This window comes from Saccopteryx leptura, chromosome 6, assembly GCF_036850995.1.
Source record: "Saccopteryx leptura isolate mSacLep1 chromosome 6, mSacLep1_pri_phased_curated, whole genome shotgun sequence".
NCBI classification, from domain to species: domain Eukaryota; kingdom Metazoa; phylum Chordata; class Mammalia; order Chiroptera; family Emballonuridae; genus Saccopteryx; species Saccopteryx leptura.
The window spans coordinates 12420178-12440320 of NC_089508.1; the positions used below are offsets into that span (position 1 = coordinate 12420178).

General features: G+C 43.9%; 1 pseudogene; it reads right to left on the reverse strand.

The window, feature by feature from the left end:
- Nucleotides 1–750: 750 nt before the first annotated feature.
- Nucleotides 751–5004, reverse strand: LOC136377005 (large ribosomal subunit protein eL31-like; annotated as a pseudogene).
- Nucleotides 5005–20143: the final 15139 nt, after the last annotated feature.

Sequence of the window (20143 nt, forward strand, 5' to 3'; positions counted from 1 at the left end):
TGTGGTTTCTATCAGTACACTATGGATGCACCAGGGAGGTTGTTTTAGTTTTATTGATAATGCCATCATATAGATTGTAACAGCTTAAAGGATCTAAAGTTACATCACGAGGTCCAATCACCTGCTTGGGACGAGGAACCTGCGTGTGGGATGCAGGACGGACCAGGTGCAGGGAACCTGGCGGTAGACCTGCAGGGAGGTCTCTTGGTTCCTGGTCTAGCTCACTTTCCCCTGAAGTGCAGAATCTTTCCAATCCTGCTTGTGTCTCAAATGGTCTGAGAGCTCTTTACTTAATCCACGGGGCTCTCCTTGCCCTTTTGTATGGAAGGACATTCACTAATTGAGACCAGTTTCACGACCCTTCGTGGGAACTCAGGAAGGTCGATGCTGGCACGGTGAGGGGACAGCAGAAACCACCAGAGGCCAGAAGCATGGCAGCTCCAGCTACAGCTGAGACGCAGTGTGCATCGCCAGGAAAGGGAGGGCTTAGGGGGTGGGGCAGAAAATGGGCTACAGGCTGAAGAACTGGGAGGCAGAGAGAAGCAGAAAGGGTCTTCACTTGATGCTCCGGTCTTTGAGGTTAATTAAGGTCATGAGCAAGTAGCCATGGTCTGGACAGCTTTGGTTGACAGTGGAGGCAATTTTTGGTGACACTGCAGGATATGTCATGCACCCTATTCTCTCCCTTCTTCCACCCTTCCCTCTTTTTATTCTCTCTCTTTTTTGTAGTTTTATAACTTTATTTGACAATCAGAAGTTCTCAGTCACATGAAGTATCTGTAGATTTGTGAAAGTGATGACATACGTAGGTAACCAACACATAGAGCTTGTTTGGTGAGTCTCCGTCCTCATACGGTATCGGACGTTCCTTATTCCTCCGGCCCAGACAGCTGTGTTGGACCTGGTGCCCACATCTGGAGTTACCATCTCTCTCATGGCAAATTCCTGGATCTCCTTGTGTGCCTGAGGGGCATGCTTCTTGAAACCCACTCTGTGGGCGCGCTTGTGAATGTTGATGGTGTGTTCTCTGGTCACGAACTCGTTGATGGCAGAATGTCCCTTCTTCTTCTCGCCTCCCTTCTTTGTGGGAGCCAGTATGCCCAACACCCCATCTTCTTTCTTTGTTCCCCAGATTTATCTAAAGCACTTAAAACAAACAAACAAACAAACAAACAAAAAACAACAACAGGCCTTGTGCTAGATCCTTAAGTCTTTCCCTAAGAAACTGTGCTTTCTTTCTCCATGGTCTTCCTTCAAAAACTCACCTTTTCCCCTTTTGTTCTTCCTTCTCTTCCACCTGTCTGTTCTCCTCTCTCCCAGGCATCTTTCTTTCATTGGTAAGCCAGAGGTCAGTGGTGGCCTCCTGGCCTATGCGACCTAGAATAGGCCACTCTGCTCTGAAGCCTTCAGCCTGTGCCCTGTGCAATTTTGAGGCCTTCCCAGATTTCTGAACGTTCCCGTGGGAAGCAGAGGGGGCTTTTATTTTCACCTCTGACTCCAAACTCTGAACTTTTCCTGAATCCACTTCATTGATAGGCGTTTCACTATACACTCCATTCCCTAGTCCCTTGCCAGTTGACTTTGACAGGAAACTGCCTCTTAATTACTATAAGAACAAGATGAAACAACACTGTACTGTATTGAATAGCATCCCCCCAAAATCCATGTCTGCCCAGAACACCGGAATGAGACCTTATTTGGAAATAGAGTCTTTGCACATGTAATTCATCAAGTTAGGACGAGGTCATACTGAAATTGGGTGAGCCCTAAAACCAATGACTAGTATCCTTATAGGAAGAGGAGAAGATACATGAAGATATAAGACAAAAAAGGCCACGGGGAGACGGAGGCAGAGTTGGGATGATATAGCCACAAGCCACAGAGCACTAGAGATTTCCAGGGCCCACCAGGAGCTAGAAGAGGGGCGAGGTAGCGGTCTCCCCTAGCGCCTTCGGAGGGGGTGTGGGAGACACTTCTCGACTTTAGGACTTGAGAGAATATAGTTCTGTGCTTCGCCAGGTTTGTGGTCCTTCGTTAGAGCAGTCTTAGGAAACGAATACAAACTCCATTTTCATGTGGGCGTGTAGTCAGCTCTGCCAAGGACCGGAGAGTGGAGAGCGGGACAGAGAGGGTGGCCACCTCAGCCCTCCATCCCGCGCTCTCCTGTCCCCTCCTCCATGCTCAGCTTGCCTCCTCGCCCTCCCTTCTATGGAACCCCCAAACTCCAAATTCGTCTTAACCACATTATGCAGAAATTCTGCTCGCAGACTCAGCTGCCAGCCCACCATTCAGGCCGGACCCTTCCAGGCGCTCAGCTGCACAGAGACACTTGCAGGAAACAGCAGCTCCTTCTCAGAAGGGAGGTGTGCGTTTAAGAAGCAATTCCTGTCCCCATTTTGAGAAGACATGTTCCTTTTCCTCTGCCTGTCCTGTAGCCTCCCAGAGACAGTGGGGTAGACTCAGCTCACCCCAGAATGTTCAGGGTGTGGGTTGTAAAGATCGAGAGGAACCCGTCTTCCTGCCAGTCAGTGGGTGCTGCCCCGAACACTTCAGGGAGATACTAAAGGAGTGTGAGAGGCTGTCCCGCCCTTGAGGAACATTCCAGAATACCCTTAGCTTTTCTTATTTAAAAGCTTTGTTCAGTTCAGTTTGCTTGGTCTTTCCTGTCTTTTTTTTTTTTTTTTTTTCCAGAGACAGAGTCAGAGAGAAGGATAGACAGGGACAGATAGACAGGAATGGAGAGAAATGAGAAGCATCAATCATCAGTTTTTCATTGTGACACCTTAGTTCAGGGGTAGTCAACCTTTTTATATCTACAGCCCACTTTTGTATCTCTGTTAGTAGTAAAATTTTCTAACCGCCCACCGGTTCCACAGTAATGGTGTTTTATAAAGTAGTGAAGTAACTTTACTTTATAAAATTTATAAAGGAGAGTTATAGCAAGTTAAAGCATATAATAATAATTATCAAGTACTTTATGTCAGATTTTTGCTAAGTTTGACAGAATAAATTTTTATAAAACAACTTATTATAGTTAAATCTATCTTTTTATTTATACTTTGGTTGCTCCGCTACCGCCCACCATGAAAGCTGGAACACCCCCTAGTGGGCGGTAGGGACCAGGTTGACTACTTCCTTAGTTGTTCATTGATTGCTTTCTCATATGTGCCTTGACCACGGGCCTTCAGCAGACTGAGTAACCCCTCGCTCAAGCCAGCGACCTTGGGTCCAAGCTGGTGAGCTTTGCTCAAACCAGATGAGCCCGTGCTCAAGCTGGAGACCTCGGGGTCTCAAACCTGGGTCCTCTGCATCCCAGACCGACTCTCTATTCACTGCTCCACCACCTGTCAGGCTCCTGTCTTCTAATAACAATCTCTCACATTCTAGTCCTCCACCTCCCTCCCTGTACTTCTTCTGGGTATGGAGCTTTGAAACATTCTGGCAACCTTATGATTCTATTTTCTATGCTTATAAATTTCTTTCTCCTTTTTTCTTTTTATTAAGTGGGAGGCATGGAGGCAAAGAGACAGACTCCCACATGCACCCCAACTGGGACCCACCTGTCAAGCAAACCCCCTACAGTGTGATGCTCTGCCCATCTGGGGCCACTGCTCTGTTGCTTGGCGATTGAGCTATTTCAGCACCTGAGGCAAGGCCATGGAGCCATCCTCAGCACCCGGGGTCAACTTACTCAAACCATTTGAGCCATGGCTGTGGGAGGGAAAGAGAGAGAAAGAGAGAGACAGAGAGAGAAGGGGGAGGGGAGGAGAAGCAGATGGTCACTTCTCCTGTGTGCCCTGACAGGGAATGGAACCCGGGGCTTCCACACACCGAGCCAACGCTCTACTGCTGAGCCAACCAACTAGGGCTGCTTGTAATTTTCTAAGATCCATGGAGCAGTAAGTGCTCTTTCCATCTTTTTATTGGAAAAAGGCAAATCACACCCAGAGGTAAATGAATTTGCTCAAGATCATCTGCAGTTAAGTGGCAGCGCTCTCCTAAGCTGCAGGCCAGTGCCCTTCCTGCAGTTGCCGGGGCCTTTCTCCGACAGCTGTGGGCGTCAGCCTTTAGCCTGGAGAAATCCACGCAGTTTAGACTTGCCTCTGGTTAGAGGGACAGCTCCAGATACGTAAGCTTGATTCCATTTTGATACCACTCTGTGTTTTAAGAACCAATTTCTAGCCTGGTTTTAAGTTTATTAACTGGTTTGAAGCTCTGGATTTTGACTCTGGACTCAGATAAATGTTCTTACTAGGTTACACGAATATTTTGCAACTGAGTCCTTACTTTTTTTTTTTTTACTCAATAATAGTTTGCGCAAACAATGCATCCCACAGGAGAAACTTACGCCAGACCCCAGATGTTTAACACGTTTGCTTCAGATATTGGAGTTCATGGCCTCTTGTGCTTGTTAAACCAAAAAATGTAAGACCATAGAAATGATTTTTAATACTTAGGAGTTCTGCAAGGTCAGGCTGGACTCTGGGTAATTGTGGCATTTTATTTTGAAAACAGGTTTTTCTCGAATGTGTGTGTGTGTGTGTGTGTGTGTGTGTGTGTGTGTGTAATTTTTAAAAATACTGCCAGCAGAGATTTCAATAAGGGCGAGCATGAACTCTAGTTTTGACTCAATTCTAGTTCATTTTGGTTGATCTATGCAAAATGTTTTTTTAAAAAATAGTTTCTTTTCTAATCCTGACATTGACCCTTCAACTTGTAATCGCTCTGCCAGTCAATCAACCAACCATTTATTGATAAACCTTGGGGTTCAGAATGCCATAACACTAATAACAGCCAGCATCTACTGGGGATGACTGTGTCTTTGCATATGTTACATCATTTAACCTGCCGCTGTCACTACTAGCACCTTGGTCCCAGCCACCCTCCTCTCTACTCCATTACGGTCCGTGGTCTAGCCAGTCTTCCTGCCTCCACATTGGCCCCCTGATAGCTGCAGTTTATTCTCAAAGCAACAGCTGGAGTACAGATGTTACACTGGTTCATGTCATTGCTCCACTCTATAGCCTCCAATGGCTTCTCACCCTATGGAGTCAAAGCAAATAATCATAGGCTACACTGTGTCCTTCACCCCGACCCCCACCCCATGCCCCTCTGTCCTCCCTGACTACTGCCCCCCCCCTTTCGTTCCCATTCCTCAAGTGTGCCAGGCAAGTTTCTTCTGTGCGGTTCACTGGTCCAGCGTAGGTGACAGCACACATGCTCCATTATGTGAATGAAGGTAGAAAAGTGGGGAATAATTTGTTTCAAACAACTGACAACAAGTTAGAGATCTACTGGTAGGGTAAAAATAAAATCCAAAGCCTATGATGGTTTATTTTTTCAACAATCTTTCTCATAGGAAATTTGGCCCCAAACAGGTTTCCCTTCTGAATTGAAAAAGTCAAGGTTCGTGAGGCAAAGCATTTGTATTCCAACAGAACATGCTTACTGTTGGGAGAGTGTTCGTTTTCACTTACTGTAAACCATTAAGCGTTGCTTATGCTACATTATGGGGATCTTGTATCTTCAACTAACTTCTTGAACCATTGAATGAGCAATAACACCCAAGATTAAGGCTCTCTTGAAATGTGTTTCTGCTGATTAGGAATATACTTTTTGAAGCACTAAAACTTTAAAATAGGACTAAACTTTAAAATAGTTTTAGTCCTTTTGATAGATAGTAGAGCCAAAGTACTGACCACTTTCCCGACTTGGCAGCCAGACTCTATGTATCATGTGTCAAGTTTCACTTGATTCAGCTTTATCGTTATAAGCTTTCGTGGCTCCACTCTGCGTATCATGATACAGTGTATAGATGTGTTTGCCCCTACAGGGAGTGGTCCCGGGGCTCAGGGCTCCCACGTATCTTTTCCAGTATCCATTCTATCCCATAAGTAGCAGCAGTGTGGTTTGGTAAATTGATCTCAATTTGAGGGTCAGGCCTGATTAGTCAAAGCATTATCTTATCCTCAGTTATTTGTTCAGGAATGTGCATCTGTCCCCATTCTGGCCAAAGAGAGATGAGGAGAGGTTTACCAGCTTCTGGAAAAGTGTGTCTCCCAGGAGTGGTCAAGGAGAATCCCTTCTACCCCCTCACCTGAATTGAAAGAGGAAATTCTGATCACGCTCAGCAGCCATTCCGCAAACATAAGGCAACTAGAAGTAGGACGGAGCTTACATAATCTAGAGCAGAGCAAAGGGAAGGAAAACATTCACTGATAAGAGGTTGGATTGCTGAATCAATGACTCGGAAGTCTGGTCTACCTTTGGACTTCCTTTTAGGTTAGCATGTCAGTTATCTATTGCTGGATAATAAACCTTCCCAGAACGTAGTGGCTTAGAACAACGTTATCATTATTCAGTTCATAAATCTGCAGTATGGGCAGGGCTCAGTGGGGAAGGCTTGGCTCTGTTCCATGAGGTGTCAGCTGGGGGTTGGAGGACCCACTTCCCAGACGGCTCACCCACGACACTGGAAAGCCGGCATGGGCTCAGTAAGATCTGAGAGTCAGACCCTGGGCTCCTTTTCATGTGGGCCTTTCCACCAACTGCTCAGGCTTCCTCAGAGAGTGGTGTCCGGATTCCGAGGGCAGGCACCCTAAGAGAAGCCAGTAGAGATTGTGTTGCTGTTTATGACCTAGCCTTGGACATCATACTCCATTATTTCCACATTCTGTCATTTCTGCAGTACTCTCTTGGTCAACCAGTCTCTATGGTTAGCCTACACATAAGAAGTAGGGTATCCCGATCTTTGAAGAGAGGAAATTCCAAGAATTATAAACATGATTTAAAACACCACACTAGCTAATATATTCCCTTATTTTTATGACCATTTGATTTGTGTTTTTATTTGTGGCTGAAAACATCCTATTGACATAGTGTCATCTCAGCTGTGGGCAGCAGAATGTTTTAAATGAACAGTTCTCAACAACAATGCCAGTGGTAACATGGTTACCAGTAATTTACTAGTAATTTAGTACCAAGGTTTTGAAACTATTTACTTTTTTTTTCTTTTGAAAATCAGAACAGACTCAAGCTTACCACTACAGCAGTATAAGAGTCATTTAACTGAATTCTAGTAGACTTCTCTAAATGGGTCATCAAGTGGTGGGATCAGAGTAAGAATGTGGTCCTTAGAAGCATTGCTCCAAGTTAAGAGATTTTTTTTAATAACATTTTTTAAATTTAATTAATTGTGTTTACATAGATTCTAGGGTCACCCCAAATGCCTCCCCCTCTCCCCTATTCCCCTCAACATCTCCCTTGTCCCCTCCCTACAGCGCCCTCCCCCCTTCCCTTCAGGTTTATCCCATCCTATCATCCCCTTTCCCTCTATCCTCTTTTCCTCTGGTCCCTTTGATCCCTCTGTCTCAATTCCGTTCCTCAGTTCTCATTATTCCTCGGATTCCTCAAATGAGTGAGGTCATATGATATTTTTCTTTCTCTGCCTGGCTTATTTCACTCAATATAATAGTTTCCAGGTCCCTCCATATTGTTGCAAAAAGTAATATTTCCTTCTTTTTCATGGCCCCATAGTATTCCATTGTATACATGTACCACTGCTTTTTAATCCACTCGTCCACTGACAGACACTTGGGGGCTGTTTCTAGATCTTCGCTATTGTGAACAATGCTGCCATAAACATGGGGGTGCATTTCTTTTTTTCAGTCGGTACTATGGTGTTCTTGGGATATATTCCTATAAATGGGATGACTGGGTCAAAGGGCAGTTCCATTTCTAATTTTTTGAGGAATCTCCATACTGTTTTCCACAGTGGCTGCACCAGTCTGCATTCCCACCAGCAGTGCAGGAGGGTTCCCTTTTCTCCACATCCTCGCCAGCACCTATCCTGTGTTGTTTTGTCAATGAGCGCCATTCTGACTGGTGTGAGGTGGTATCTCATTGTGGTTTTAATTTGCACTTCTCTAATGATTAGTGATGTTCAACATTTTTTCATTTGTCTATTGGCCATCTGTGTGTCCTCTTTGGATTTGACTGGATGCCTCTTTTAATGAGAGTTAGAAGGTACTTCAGAGCTACTGTGCTTAGGGCCAAGTTCTTTTGTTTCTCTACACAGGCTCCCATTAAGCCAACGAGGCCAAAGACTTGTGATCATATGGAATGTTCTCTTTATAGTTCTGATGGTCTTTCTGTAGGAGAGTGAAGGAATAAAGAAACTCTTCTCAATCACCTGCATCGTCCTGCCCTGTGATGAACTCTATCTAGTTAAACTAATAATTTGTAAGTGTCCACTGTGTTCTTAGCACTCTGCCCAGCACTGCACATATAATGACTATGAACCTAGAAAGTTAAATTAAATGCAATTGAAGAGCAATGGTCAGGGGCTATTTAAAATTAAGGGCTAAATCAGCCTCTATAGCCTGCCCAGGTGGTGGTGCAGTGGATAGAATGTTGACCTGGGATGCGGAGGACCAGGGTTCAAAACACCAAGGTCACCTGCTTGAGCATGGGGTCTCCGGCTTGAGGGTAGGATCATAGACATGACCCCATGGTCACTGGCTTGAACCCAAAGGTCGCTGGCTTGAAGCCCAAGGTTGCTGGCTTGAGCAAGGGGTCACTGGCTTGGCCAGAGCCCCTTCACTGCACCCCCGCCATCAAGGCATGTATTAGAAGCAATCAATGAACAACTAAGGTGCCACAACTACAAGTTGATGCTTCTCCTCTCTCTTCCTGCCTGCCTGTCTCTCTTTCTCAAAAAAAAAAAAAAAAAGAAAAAAGAAAAAAGAAAAGAAAAAAAATCAGCCTTCTAATGGAGAGGGGAGTGAATGAGGGCTAAGTATTTACTGGATTTCAAGCTGCTTCCTTACTCAGAGGGACGGCAGACCACTAGATCCTTCCTTCCCCAACTACCTCTGACTGAACCAGAGTGACCGTCTGGCCTGGGGAGCCCAACCACAGGCCAGCCAGCAGTCTGTGCCTTGTGTGTCAGGTCTAGCTAAAAAAAATAAATAAATAAGCTGAGCCCATTAGATTCCTCTCCTAGGGGTGTTCATTACTCTTAGGTGATAGGCCCTGAGTTCAAAGGACTAGTAGATTGGCCGTAAAGAAAGTCATTGTGGAGTTGAGGGCAGACAGCTGCTTTGAGGGACCAGAGGCTCAGAGAAGCTGGTTGAGGCGTGCGGAGAAAAGCGGCCTCTCTGATCTGAGAGGCCGAGAGTCTGAGCTGTGTCGGGTGCTGCCCCGTGTAGCCCGCCTGTTCGGATTCTGAATTCCTTGTGTTCCCATTGTTTCCTTATTCGTGTTAAAGCTGGGGTGAGAATACCATGCTGTGCCTTTCCCTAGACCTAAGTTCAGTGGGTTTCTGTCACTTGTAACCATCTGAGTTCTGTTCAGAACAAATCAAAAAGTCATGGAAGAGACAATGATTTTAATCAGTCTTGAGTAACGTCTTGAGTTTATGTAAAAACAATGGCTGTGATTGGATGAAAGGAGCTTGACCTTTAGAGTCATACACAGCCTGGGTTCAAATCCTGGCTCCTCCATCCCTACTTTCTTCCCCTCCCCCCAAGGACAGAAAGAGAGTCAGAGAGAGGGATAGATAGGGACAGACAGACAGGAATGGAGAGAGATGAGAAGCATCAATCATCAGTTTTTCGTTGTGACACCTTAGTTGTTCATTGATTGCTTTCTCATATGTGCGTTGACCATGGGTCTTCAGCAGACTGAGTAAACCCTTGCTCAAGCCAGCAACCTTGGGTCTAAGCTGGTGAGCTTTCTGCTCAAGCCAGATGAGCCCGCGCTCAAGCTGGCGACCTCGGGGTCTCGAACCTGGTATCCTTCTGCATCCTAGTCTGATGCTCTATCCACTGCGCCACTGCCCGGTCAGGCCATCCCTACTTTCTGATCTTGGAAAAGTTACTTATCTGTAAAGTTTAGATACTAATATCTACTCTGCATGATTGTTGCAAGGATTAAAGTGTATATTTATATATGGACCATTACCACAGTGCAGGCCAAAAAAGAATGGATGCTACTATCATTCCAAACATATTTATACGGGAGAAAGGGAATACTTTAAAACCCTGTCCCCAGTCATGTAAATGGGTTTTGACTGAGGCATTTTGTATTTCTCAACATTTTAAAATGGCTTTATATGTTTGGGAGGGTGGTGCGTGCGTATTTCTTTGGCAGAGGCATTGTTTGTCTCTCCTTGCCCCCTTCCTATCGAAGCTGTATTCACGATGTTCTTGGACCAGTTGTTGTTATTAATCAAGCACGTGGTATGAGATGAACAGGGGTGATGAGTTGGTCAGACAGCCAAGCAAGTTCATGTTTTGCAGGAAAAGCCAAATTGTTTCCTGAGGGGATGTTTTTCCGAAATGGAAGGGTATGCTTCACTGGCCCTCACAGACCCTGTCCCATCCCTGGAGTGCCGTCACCTTGTAGGGTGATACGATAGCCCTTTCAGAGCCAGTGCATGGAGTGTTGTCGAGCTGGGCGGGAAGTGTGTTAGCCTTGTTGTTGGCCTTTCTTTCTCCTGGTAAATGAAGGCCACATCAAGTAGAAAATGGACTGCAGACCTCCCACATTTCCTCCCCCCCCAAAAAAAATAATAGTAAATAAATCCCAACATCATCAGTCCCTCATAAACTGAAAGGGTGGGGGAAGCTAGAGAAAGGCAGGGAGTGGTGGGAAAAGAAGGAATGTCTGAAAAAAAAAATAGGGTTATAAAATGTGTTGAGGAACCCCCATATGAGTTTCTACTTCATATGAAGACTAAAGTATATGTCGAACTAATAGATTAAGATAAAATTGTCATAAAAATATGTCTTTGGATATTTGGTTCATCTGCCAACCACATTTATTCATGAATTCTCCTTGTGGGCTTGGAGCAGATTTAAAGAGAGGAGAAGAAGGCTTGGCATCCCAAGCTGCCTGGGGATTTTGTTGGGTGTGTGAGTTTTCCTAAAACTCTGATAAAGCAAAAATCACTAATGACAGGCTTCAGGGTGGTTTTTTTTTCACATAGTGATTTAGTTATTATTTGCAAACAACTGTTAATATTCAGAAGTTGCCTTCTGAAGAGGTTTTGAATCTTTCTCTCCTCTGCTGTGACAAATATTTAGCTTTTACATCTAACCCAAAGGATAGAAAATGTCAAGTAGAATCTTACTGAGAGTCCAAGGATGATCCTCTAGCTTATCATTGGTCCAGTTGTGCGTACTAGTAATGTGGCAAGAGAATCCTGGGCACACTGGTCTGGAACTCTGGGGCCACAATAGGATAAGAGGACCTCCCCCACCATCCCAAAGAATCATGGTCAGAGAATATGTCAGGTAACTATAGCTGTGTAACAAACAGTCCCAAAATGCCATGGCATAAAACATCAGTCATCTATTATTTCTCATCTGTCTACTGGTCAGTTGGGAGTGCACTGATTGAGTCTGAACTTGTCTGGGATGACACTGCTCCATGTTCCTCATCCCCCTCGGTCCAGCTGGCTGACCCAGGTCAAATCTTCTCACGGTGTGGTAGCCACACACTTGCAAGGTGAAGCAAAGAGCTTTGATTGGGGAAAGTGAACCACTGAAGCAGGGGTCCCCAAACTTTTTACACAGGGGGCCAGTTCACTGTCCCTCAGACTGTTGGAGGGCTAGACTATAAAAAAAAAACTATGGCCCTGGCCAGTTGGCTCGGTGGTAGAGCATCAGCCTGGCGTGCAGAAGTCCCGGGTTCGATTCCTGGCCAGGGCACACAGAAGAAGCGCCCATCTGCTTCTCCACCCCTCCGCCTCTCCTTCCTCTCTGTCTCTCTCTTCCCCTCCCGCAGCCAAGGCTCCATTGGAGCAAAGATGGCCCGGGCGCTGGGGATGGCTCCTTGGCCTCTGCCCCAGGTGCTAGAGTGGCTCTGGTCGCGACAGAGCGACGCCCCAGAGGGGCAGAGCATCGCCCCCTGGTGGGCAGAGCGTCGCCCACTGGTGGGCGTGCCGGGTGGATCCTGGTCGGGCGCATGCAGGAGTCTGTCTGACTGTCTCTCCCCGTTTCCAGCTTCAGAAAAAAAAAATACAACAACAACAAAAAAACTATGAACAAATCCCTATGCACAATGCACATATCTTATTTTAAAGTAAAAAAACAAAACAGGAACAAATACAATATTTAAAATAAAGAACAAGTAAATTTAAATCAACAAACTGACCAGTATCTCAATGGGAACTATGGGCCTGCTTTTGGCTAATGAGATGGTCAATGTGCTCCTCTCACTGACCACCAATGAAAGAGGTGCCCCTTCTGGAAGTGCGGTGGGGGGGCCAGATAAATGGACTCAGCAGCCACATGTGGCCCACAGGGCCATAGTTTGGGGACCCCTGCACTGGAGTATTACTGATATAAGGAGCAGAGGGCTTCAATCCGGGAAGGTGAACCACTGGATATTACTGATATAAGGAGCAGAGGGTTTCAATCCGGGAAGGTGAACCACTGGATATTACTGATATAAGGAGCAGAGGGCTTCAATCCGGGAAGGTGAACCACTGGAGTATTACTGATATAAGGAGCAGAGGGTTTCAATCCGGGAAGGTGAACCACTGGATATTACTGATATAAGGAGCAGAGGGCTTCAATCCGGGAAGGTGAACCACTGGATATTACTGATATAAGGAGCAGAGGGCTTCAATCCGGGAAGGTGAACCACTGGATATTACTGATATAAGGAGCAGAGGGCTTCAATCCGGGAAGGTGAACCACTGGAGTATTACTGATATAAGAATATAGGAATTGTGGGAGAAACTGAGAAAGTAAATTCCTGGAAGCGGGATTGAGGGATCAGAGGAAAGTTGCTAACCAGCCCCCATCAAGCCCTGCAGATGGACCTATGGGCTCTCGAGTGGCATCCAGGAGAGCTATGGAAAGTCTATGGATAGCTGTCACCTCTGCAGGTCTTCAGTCAAGCTCGGGATGTGGGCCTGGGTCTCTAGTGGTCTGCATTGCCAGTGATTCAGGGAGAAGAGCTAAACTTGGGAGCAAGGACCCCCTGGAACGTGCCAGCTTCTCTGTGTCTGTGTGCCACTGTGTGTAACTATGAGGATCTTCAGAGAATGATAGCTCTGTTTCACTTCTACCTTCCAAAGGACTTGTCCAAATTTCCCTTTTTGCTCAATCCAACATAGACCCATATAGGGAAAGAAATTTTGGGAAGGGTAGTTCCAGCTTCAGCAAGTTGAGACAGTTTAAACTCTTGCAAATGGAGTAAAGAAAAATGCAGTTATTTCCTTCAGATTTGAATTATTCCTTCCAATCCAGGGACTTAGATGTTTCTCCACTTTATTCAATAAATCTGAGGGCCTTTGTTCTAAAGCGGGGACAGTCTGACACCATGTGCTCGATGTAGCTCTCATCCTCTTTAAACCTGCTTCTCAGCCTGGGTGAGTTGATCCTGTAGGTGGAAGCAAACCCTCTAATTCCCACCTCCCCAGAATTCTCTTCTCCTTTTCTTCCTTTATTGTCTTCCTTTGAGCTCACTGCTGCTATTGCCTCCTGCCCTCAGGGCTAAGTATTTTTCATTTAGGCCTCCATTAAACTATCAGCCTTTCGGTGTTATGAAATTTTATTGATTAACAGGATTTGGAGGAGAACAGGGCTTTGGGTGAGGGCATCGAGAAAATAGACCCTTCGCATGATCAGGTCTCTTGGTGAAGCATCTATGACTAGCCATTTTCCCTTTGTTACCTTAGCTTTAGCGGGTACCAGTCACCCAGGAAAGAATGAGTCAGGAGAAGGGAAAAAAAGAAAAAACTCATCCCACCACCAATTGTCCCTACTTTATTTAACGTAGGTGTCCTATAGATTAATATATAAACTCCTTAGTAAGATATGTAAGAACCCACAGGCCCTCTCTTCTCATTCCTATCGTCTGTCACTCCTCAATATATACTCTATTTTAAATGACATTGGACTTCCAGGAGGCCACTCAGGGAAATTCTTCAACATGCAAGAACGAGGCTGACACTGGCTGATAAAGATGATGAAGACAATGTGATGGTAACCCTCTGCTTGTTTTCAAGTCAAGATGTCAGCATCCTGATCAAGTGGCCATCTGAGAGAGAGAACAAAGAGCTGTGTATCCATAAGGATTTTTCTTTACCCATTTGGGACAAACTTAAAGTCTTTATAACCTTAGTACTTTCTTTGACAAGTTTTCATGTCCCATGTTTCCCATGCAATGCCTAAAATAGGAGGCAACATTTTCTAGTGTTTTATGTCATCTGTATATCATAATTGATGACAACGTTAGTCAGGGGAAGTAAGACTAGCTAATGGGGGGGAATGTCCCCAAATATTATTAGTTCACACAATAAGGTTCATTTTTCACTCATATCACAATCCAGTGAAGCTTAGTGAATGGTGGGGGAAGCTTTATTCCCTGAAGTCAATCATGACCAGAACGTTTTCCATCTGGGCTCATATCAGCTTTAGCAATGGTTAGCCATGGTTTAGCGATAGTCCAAGGAAGTCAACGAATGGGAAGAGGGAGAGAGTGTGAAGATGGCTCACCAGTTCTTAATTGCTGAAATCCAGAAGAGAAACTCTACTACTGCTCAAATTCCATTGGTGAGAACTGATCACATGGCCTTTCATAGATGTAAGGGGAACTGACAGAGTACTTTAGTTTTGTGCCCAGAAAGAGGAACCAAGGTTTGGTGACCATTCATGACTCTGCTAAAATGTCACTTTCTCTCTGAAGCAAGTGCTTAGGGCTGTACCTGGTATACTATAGACACTAAAAAATGTTTGTTGAATGAGTAAATGAATTAATGAATAAATACATATAAGCTTCTGCTGTCATTTTTTTCTTTTTTTGTTTTCAAGTCAAGATGTCAGAAAAGCAGAAAATGGGAAGGGGATCATTTGAGGGGAAATAGAAATCTGCCCACACCCCCCCACTTCTGCATTGTATTAATATGATCATTTATATTTGTGAAATTATTTTACAAGCACTCTAGGAATTCATATTCTTTTAGAGATTTGTTTTTCCTTCATTCAACACATATTTTAGTGCTTTCTATGTGTCAGGTGCTATGCTAAGTGTTCAGAAAACAGGTGGGAGTCATAATTCCTATCTATTGGTAACTCAGAATAGATTTAGTAGGAAAAGAAAAAAGAAGCCAATAATCACAGTTATTGTATAGGTGCCATGATAGAGATATGAATGAATCATGGCAGGAACATCAACATAGGGCACTTAGTTCACTCTGGAATCAGTGTTGTGGAGCTTCATCTTCCAGAAGAGGTGATACTGCAGCTGAATGAACGTGAAATTGCCAGTTGGTACCCATAAAATAAAGTTAAGGGGAATTGTGGTACAAATTTGACAATGTAGGGAATTGCAATTAACCCAGAAGGTAAAAAATGTGTGATGAGGCCCTGGCCAGATGGCTCAGTTGGTTGGAGCATCACCTCAAAGTACAGAGGTTGCTGGTTCAATCCCCAGTCAGGGCACATACAGCAATGGATCAATGTTCCTGTCTCTTTGTCTCTCCCTTCCTCTCCCTCTAAGGTAGTGGTTTTCAAAGTGTGCGCCAGGATGCACTGATGTGCCCTAGAAGATTTCCAGGTGCATCCTATGGTATTCTAGAGAAATATGTGCCTGTTGGGGACCAAAAACCAACAGGGTTTTGGAGTTTAGATTTTTGGGGGACAGAGATGTGGGGAATTGGCTGTAAGTTGACAGTCTGCCTAAACCCCTACCTCACTTGCCTGATTAGCTTGCAAAAGGCTGTTAAGCTGTGGTGCTGGATTGTTTACACTACCCCCCATGTTCCCTGGAAAAACTGGAGGCAAGTTTCTTCTATCCTTTGGTGTAAAGTTAAGATTTGCTAATGGTCTCACTTTGCCCTATAAATAAAGCAAGATGCAGTTTATGGGCATGCTTTGTTCTTGCCAGCAGCAATTACAGGGCCCTCCTGACCCCATGTTTTCTTAATTCCACATATTTTCTTAATTCCACACTGTTCCCACTCAGAACTTGGAATTACTAGCTGCACTGGTCCACAGTATGTGCCCAGATATAAAAATAAATATAGCTACTCTATTATACCATTTCATTACGGAAAAACCACTCTTTTTGTTAACACATCATTATTTTTATTTATTTTTTATATATTTATTATTAACACATCATTATATTACTTTTAGATAAATATACCCAAATAAAATGGATAGATTTCTCAAAAAGAAGTGTGATATTGAAGAATCTGATTCTGGAAGTGAGCAAAAGTTAAGTGTAAATAAAATAAGACTTGAAGGCTAACAGGCAGAATTTAATTTATAGCATTTTCTATCACTCAACACTGAACAATACAATTGGATTACAAACCCATTCATAGAAGCTTCAAGTGATCTTGGTTTAACATTAACAGAAGAAGAAGAACTGGCAATGATCAATCGTGGATTGATGATTAAACATAAGGAATTGTCTCTTGAAGCCTTTTGGGTTTCTATAAAAGAATATGTGGCAATATCTAAAAAAGCTTTGAACATTTTACTACAATTTCCAACATCCTATTTATGTGAATTAGGATTTTGTACCCTCAACACAATTAAGAGTAAACAGAGTGGAATTCTTCAATGTACTGATGAGGAAATGAGAGTTTGCCTTTCAAATATATGCCCAAACATTGAAGAAATTGCTTGGACACATTAGGCTCATGTTTCTCATAAACACAAGAACGAAAAAACTTAACACATTCACATTGGGACCTGCCGAATTTACTAAATCTTACTAAGAATGTATCTATATATATAAAAAGATAACTTTTTGTCTTTTTTTTCATTTTTAACCCCTTTTTTATGAAGTCTAAAAAGTATAACTAAAAAAATCTAACATAAAAATGTTTTTTAATGTCAGAATATATTTAATTTTGTCATATTTATTTTGTTTAATTACCATAAAAGCACACTTGGATTTTATATATATTTTTTTAATATTTGACTTATTATAACATATTTCTCATAAATTTGTATATAGTGCACCTACAATCATTTGTAGGATTTTAAATGTGCCCCAACTTCAAAAAGTTTGAGAACCACTGCTCTAAGGTCAGTAAAATAAACATTAAAACAAAAGTGTGGTAGGGGGTAGTGGGAGGTGAGCTTGGAAGGGTAGGGCTGGACTGAGTCACAAATCATCTATAAACTACACTGAATGAAGGAGAATAAGGAATTAGGACAGGGATTGAGTGATTTGTCTCTAAAATAAAGACTCAATATGCACAGTAAAATCTAAGCAGCACTGTTACCCACATCAACCCAAATCTATTTAAAAGATTTCCTTTCCATTGATTTGAGAGAGAAAAGAAGGAAGAGAGAGAGAGAGAGAGAAGCATCAAGTTGTTGTTTAACTTAGTTGTTCCATTCAGTTGTGCATTTATTGATTGCTTCTCTTATGTGCCCTGACTGGGGTCAAACTCGTGACCTCTGGTGTGCTGGATCTATGCTTTATCCACTGAACCACCCAGCCAGGGCAACCCAACCTATTTTTTTGCCTTAGATCTGCCTCAAATAATATGACATTAATTTTTAACATTAAAAAACAACAAAAGACAAACACCTACTCAGAATGTTGCACAAGCATCATTTTGCGGGAGGAGGTTAAACGCTAGGGCACAAAGAAAGGCATATGCACAATATCCGCATTTGTATGAATGGAGCCTCACCTCTGAAAGTGGAGCAGGAAGAAGGCTCATTTCAAGGAAAATAAAGGAAGTGGTTTTATTGTTTTCAAGAAACTAGTTCTGTCAACAGAGTGGATTCTAAGAGAATTCAGGGAGCTCTTGCTCTTGCAACATCTGCTTCAATGAAGAGGTTGTTAGGGTTGTTGTTCAGTTAGGGCACCAAGGGCTTGGTCCAGTTCAAAAGCATTACTGAGCATTCACACATTCACTCATTCTTCATTTATTCAGCACATTTGAGTGACACTTTCGTGCCCTGAACTATGACATCATGTGCTGCAGGGTGTAAAATACAGGTAAAGGTCCTAATCCTACTCTCTCTCCTTCTCTCTCTCTCCCACTTGACCCATAAATAGAGTACATCATACACCTTTAAAAGGCCTTCGAGTCTGAAGTCCAGAGTCAATCTTGACTCTATACTTGGGCACCCACTGTTTGTTCGATTCTCAGTACCTTCAACTATAAAATGAGGATAATTACACTTACATCATAATTGTGAGGATTAAATGAGATGACTCATGTGAAAGTTTTGTGTAAACAGTACAGAACTTTGCAAACATTTGTAATAGAATGAAAAATTATTTAAGATAAATGTACCTGGACTTTAAAGCAGTGTTTAAAAGTGTGTTGGTTGAAACACTAATGCCCCAGGGTTGTAACAGGTATTTTTCAAGAAGAGAGTTGTGTGGTCTCTAGGGGAGGTAAAACAACCCTCTTAGGGTCTCTGAATACAAATAGAATTAAATTGATGTAGATAGATCACTAGAAGCAAAGCATACAGATTTTTACATGTACAAGGGAGCACCCATGGGAAATTGAAGACCCAAAGAAGCAGAGCTGAACATTTATCTCCTGTATTGGACAAAGAGTAGTAAATTGTGAAAGTGACAAAACAAAGGGGCTTGAGCCATGCTAGTTAATTGTGAAGTGACGGGGGGCCCTGGCCGGTTGGCTCAGCGGTAGAGCGTCGGCCTAGCGTGCGGAGGACCCGGGTTCGATTCCCGGCCAGGGCACACAGGAGAAGCGCCCATTTGCTTCTCCACCCCTCCGCCGCGCTTTCCCTCTCTGTCTCTCTCTTCCCCTCCCGCAGCCAAGGCTCCATTGGAGCAAAGATGGCCCGGGCGCTGGGGATGGCTCTATGGCCTCTGCCCCAGGCGCTAGAGTGGCTCTGGTCGCAACATGGCGACACCCAGGATGGGCAGAGCATCGCCCCCTGGTGGGCAGAGCGTCGCCCCTGGTGGGCGTGCCGGGTGGATCCCGGTCGGGCGCATGCGGGAGTCTGTCTGACTGTCTCTCCCTGTTTCTAGCTTCAGAAAAATTAAAAAAAAAAAAAAAAAAAAAAAAAGAAGTGACTGGGAAAATAAGGGTCAGTTTAACAAGGTTTCTATAGATTTCCCTCATCCCTGACTCCCATCTCTGCTGATCAGAATGTTTCTTTCCTTCTAGTATACAGCGGATAAAGAATGTCTTTCACACTGTAGTTATATTTGCTTTTAGGAAGAAAAAGGAAAGTCATTGTGCCCTTTTTGCATCTGATGTTTTTCAGAATATGCCACCCTTCTGGTCAAATAAATTTGGGAAATGCAGGATGATACGAAGTAAAATAGTTTTCAGGCCTGTAAATGTGTCATCATTTTCAAGGAGAGCAACTATATTGTGTTTCTTTCCCCAAATGAATTTGATCTTGGATTCTCCACCCCACTCCACTCCCCCCAAGCATCTCTAGGACCTGGTTAACAGACCCACTTTGGGAAAGTCTGCTCCAGGAACAAAGGTATTACCTTCATTTCAATTTATAGTCCATCAGCCCCTTAGAAAGCTGAGCTATTTGCCAGCAGATAATCTAGAAATTCATTCAACACCTTTCCAAGCACAGGGTTAAGATTCCCATCATGGGAGGCAAAAAAGACAAGGGCCAGCCAACTCCTTGCACGGTGCTGGATTCCAGCACAGAATGGGGACAGGGCCATTGGGGTGGACACCTTTAGGGTTCCTTGCAATGTACCTACTGCTGGCGAGGTAACAGTAAATGCAAAACCACAAAAGTGAAGAGATGCGGGCTGATTCTCGAAGACATTATATTAGGATATAAACACTGAAGTCCAGTAACACCGCAACTAAGAAAAGTTTCCGCACTTCCAAGAAAAGGATGCCAAACATCTCTAGCAAGAACGACCGCCCCTTCCTTCCCTATTCAAAAAGGTTCATCAGGCCAATGGCTTTTCCTCTATTCCCCTACTATTTTTACCTCTCTTCTAATCCCTCAAAACACTCCACACACTACCTGGCTTCATCTTAGAACTTTCCGAAGGGAGTAGCTGAAAGTTAGGACTTGAAGGGGCGGGAGGAGGGGGGGAAAAAAAATGAGCCGACAGCGCAGGCGCAGTGAGCTCAGGTACGCGGGCCTACGGCCCCGCCCCTCGGCGTGCACATCCCGAAGGGCGGGGCGAACCT